General features: G+C 39.4%; 1 long non-coding RNA gene across 1 annotated transcript; it reads right to left on the bottom strand.

Moving 5' to 3' along the window:
• Positions 1-1,615: 1,615 nt before the first annotated feature.
• Positions 1,616-4,409, bottom strand: LOC120995906. The gene is made up of 3 exons (XR_005777695.1): positions 4,224-4,409; positions 2,295-2,299; positions 1,616-1,628 (listed from the first exon to the last, which is right to left on the bottom strand). It is a non-coding gene; the product is annotated as an uncharacterized LOC120995906 (long non-coding RNA).
• Positions 4,410-4,696: the final 287 nt, after the last annotated feature.

Genomic DNA, 4,696 nt, shown 5'->3' with positions numbered 1-4,696 from the left:
GGAACCATTACTTTTCATTCTGCACACAGTAGCCTTGATGTGGCCTCTTAGCGTGACATCTCTGTGGTTCAGTACCATGTCATTCTTTTCACTTCCCCTTGTCGTACACCAAGTGCACAGGATCCTGCTCCATATCAGTGACACAGATCAGAGGGCAGAAGAATAGACCTGTGATCTGGATAGGAAGCTAATCAATAGAGGGAGCATTGCTGGAGTCACCTGAGAAGCCTGCAACTCAAGAGGGGAAGCCATGACAAAAGGTCATTGTCTCGCTATGTAGTGCAGAGTGATAGGTATAGCCAGCGGGCATCCGGCTGGACACTCATCTATTATTCAGAGGCTGCACTTCTACCACAAGAGGGGTTGGCATTTTTTACCTTTCTGATAAGTGTCACTGACAATAGCGACAAGCCAGCTTCTTCATTTCTACTGCTACCAGGCCAATAGGTCAATCACATTGTATCAGATATAACGTCGCATTGTCTTGTTTGTGACTCAATAAAACTCTGTAATATAAAGATTTTATACATTTATTAGTAAAATGGCATATACAGACAATGCCAGGCTGAAACCAGCCTCTCTCTGCACACAACCTTCATCTGCTCTCCCTTTTAAACCCCACCTCTCCAGGACATCTCCTGTGCCTCTCCTCTGGAATTTTATGCCATAGGTCATATGCCATTTCCAATGCTACCAATCTTCAAATGTAACCAAAATACTCACCTTTTAGAAATCTCACAATTTGTTATAATCTTCACCATCTGCAGGATGCATAGTGCCATTGTATTGTGATTGTCCACATTGCCTCGTTTGCTGGCTGGATTCATTTTTCCATCACATTAAAACACTGCTCTTTCCATGGTTACCACCACCCTGTAATCCATCAGCAGTGGCCGTGCTTGCACACTGTAGAAAAAAATACCAGCCTATGTGCACTACCATGGTCTCGGCCACCAGAGAGGCACGACCACTGCTGATGGATTGCAGGGTAGTCGCAACCATGGAAGAAGCAGTGTACAATGTGATGGAAAAATGGATAAAGCAGGCAAAGGAGGCAATATGGACAATCACAATACATTAGTAAGTGCCTTGTATTAACTTCCTCTACATGATAAATGCCATTTGCTGAAATGAGACAAATACAACCCCTTTAACTCCCATTCATTACAGCTGCCATAAAGTACACACACCTTACTGCACTGTCTATAAAGGCAATATAGGAAGGTTATGTGTGTCTCCAATATGGCCACCCAGATGAAAGTTTTTTAATTAAAATAATAGTAGCAAATAAAAAATAAAAAACACTGGAGTGATTTGCTAGTAAAAATGCACCAGAAATCTGGTGCGATTTGGGACAAAAATGTTTACCTTTAGAGCCTTTTTCTGACTTGTATGACAAGTGGCTTGGTAGGAAAGGACATAGCTTAACCTCCTAACAGCCACATTAAAATTGGAAAAACCCTCCCAAAAATGTCACTTTTTTATTGTAGATTTTTAATATGTGTCTGCAGTAAATCTTGTTGGTAAGGTAATGTATCAATGGTTTGAAGCTACATTTTTGCTGCAGATTTACAAAGTGTTGCGCAAAATACTTATGAATTTTCAGTTAATCATATGTATTACAAAGGCTCTGTCAGTCCGTATGCCACCAGGTAACTGGAGTATACTTTTTGTGACTTAAAAAAAGTTGAAATGATAAATATTTCTAGAAATGTAGTTCCACCCCCAAAACATCTGTCTGCCCCTTAGAAAATGTAAAATGCTGGACATGGTGCATACTACACTAAAAATGGTGCAAATATGTCATAAATTTGGCCACATTTCTACTCCACTGACAAAACAGGCAGAATTATTATCCTTTTTGGTGCAGCATCTACTCTCTTAGCTTACATTGTTTAAATGTAAGACAGAATGAGTATGTCTGCCCATCACCCTTCTTCTACAGAACTACATCTAATGAATGGAAGTACAGTCACATCGTGACACATTCTCTATAAAGTAAAGTGCATATTAGGACGGGTAAGCATTATATATGCCTGGTTATTTGAACCCCATGTATATATAAAACCACGTATTATAAAATGGGATACTGTACATTTCTGACAATTACACTTTTTTAGATTTAGTTGTCAGAAATATCGTCAGAGATCATCTCCTTCATAGGTCTGCCAAAATGATTCTGATTGGGTAAACAGGGCGAACAATTCTACCAAAAAAGTTATGTAAACTTGGATTAGTGTAACATTAAGATGTGGCGTCTGCGTTGCTGACGGCAATGAAATCATTTTGCTGACTAGGACTATATAACCATAGGGGGATGCCAGATCATGAATGCACATATTTAGCAGAACCCTAGCAGCGGACATACAGCAACATTGTGGTTAGTGTGTTGTTCCGGCTGAAGTCTACAGAGAGGAATATTCCTGCCAGCCCCTCCGATGCATTCTTCTGAAATGAGAACACTAGAAAAAGGTCTTTCTCCTGTGATGAGAATCAAGACTTCGAGCAGCCAAAGCCATACAGCAGCCATCAATTTGCCAGAATCATTAATCAGAGAACATATTCCAGGACCATCATTGAATCATTACTCCAACGATGACTTCCACTAAATCATTATAGATGAAATGTCTTGAGCAGAGCTTGCTTCTATGGAGGAGTTAACATTATATTCACATTTACTGTAAAATGTACTAGTAAAGAACAGTCATCATAATGGCAAGTCTGCGCGTCGTGTTTTTCCACAGCAATTATATGCAAAATTATATTATCCACTTCTAGTGCAGCAATATGAGGTGTTCTCACATACTGTAAGTGGACAACAGTGTAAAAAATAGCTCATGGTAGGTGGTGGGCTATGCTACAGATTTGGCATGGCTGCTCAGGAACTGCAAGTTATACCTCTGGTTCTTCTCGGTTCTATGGATGTGATGTTAAGAACACCTCCACTGCTGCCCTGTGTAATCCCAGCCTAGTAATACATGATCAGTAGTATAGTGCTAGCATGACATGAGTGCTTTCACAAAGATCTTCTGAAAACAATGGGTCAATGCAGCTCACAGGACAACACAATAAATCATTCAAAGAAACTTCACTTTCTGTGTCATGAATCATGTAATTTAGACGACCTCTCACTAAGCACTATTAGCTCATAGACGAAGAAAGAAATACTGACATCTACATTTGGTGACAAGACATGATAAATACTATATGTACAGTACTAGGCATGAAGCAGTATTTCTCCGGCTGAATCCCGGGATATTTGCGGGGTAGCAGCCCGATCTGTACTGGACCCCATTAAAGTCAATGGGGCCAGCGGACATTCCAGTAACACCCAGTAACAGCTTAGTGGAACTACAACGGCAGTGTGAAACTTTTTAGGCAGGTGTGGAAAAAATACTGCAAGGTAAGAATGCTTTCAAAAATTGAGGTGTTAATAGTTTATAATAGTTTTTATCAGTTAACAAAATGTAAAGTGAATGAAGAAAAGAGAAATCTAAATCAAATCTGTATGTGATGTGACCTCCATTTGCCTTCAAAACAGCATCAATTCTTCTAGGTAGACTTATACACAGATTTTGAAGGAACTCGGCAAGGAGGTTGTACCAAAGATCTTGTAGAACTGACCACAGACCTTCTATGGATGTAGGCTTTCTTCATCGTAAAGAACAAGAAGTCCTGGAAGTAATGATATGGCCTCCAATAAATTGAGTCTGTCTGGGATTACATGAAGAGACAGAAGAATATGATCAAGCCTACATCCACAGAAGATCTGTGATTAGTTTTCCAGGATGTTTGGAACAATTAGCCTTCAGAGTTCCTTCAAAAACTGTGTGTAAGTGTACCTAGAAAAAATGATGCTGTTTTGAAAGTAAAGGGTGGTCATGCCAAATATTGATCTGATTTAGATTTCTCTTTTGGTTTGCTTTTTGGTTGTGTGACAGTCTAAAATGCTAGGAGGCCGCCGTAGATTTCTGCCATTATTCACGATAGTAAACTGACCTGAATAAATATAAAGGTGCCCGGCCTGCTCACCCCACCCCCCTTGCCATCCTCACCACACTTCCTTTTCTCACCACTTCTGAAAAGTGTCGTGAAGGGGGAAAAGTCGCAAATTTTGCTACAAAAATAGCTTGCAGCAAACTTTTTTATGCCGCAAAAGTGGCATATATAGCATAGTAAATGTCCTTCATAATGTATAATTTAGAATTTAATAAAGAGTTCACATCTGATGCCAAGGTTAAGTCTCATTCACACATCAGTGATTTCCATCAGTGAATGTGAGCCAAAACCAGGACTGGAGCCTCAACAGACATAAGGTATACGGGAATGATCTGCACCTGTTGTGTTTAAAGCCGCACCTGGTTATGGCTCAAAACCACTGATGGAAATCACTGACCGTGTGAATGAGGCTTCAATATATGGATTTATTACTAGTATTTATTGTGATATTGAAAAACAGATTACTTTGAGGTTTTGGTATTAACACATTCCTAGGCAATGAACGGATGAATCTTTGCTAAATACAGGCCAATATCTTAGACTTGCCTTGGAACAAAACATAAATATCTGTAAGTGAAGCTCCACACTGGAGTCAGCTTTAATGATTATATAAGGAAATTGCAAATTAATTCAATAGTTTCTTGAAATAATATCATTATCAGAAGTCTTGGCCTTATAACCAGGTCTTGTACATGAT

This window comes from Bufo bufo, chromosome 3 (genome assembly GCF_905171765.1).
Source record: "Bufo bufo chromosome 3, aBufBuf1.1, whole genome shotgun sequence".
Lineage (NCBI taxonomy): Eukaryota > Metazoa > Chordata > Amphibia > Anura > Bufonidae > Bufo > Bufo bufo.
The sequence above is the reverse complement of the archived record's forward strand: the minus strand, read 5'-3'. Positions and strand labels throughout refer to the sequence as shown.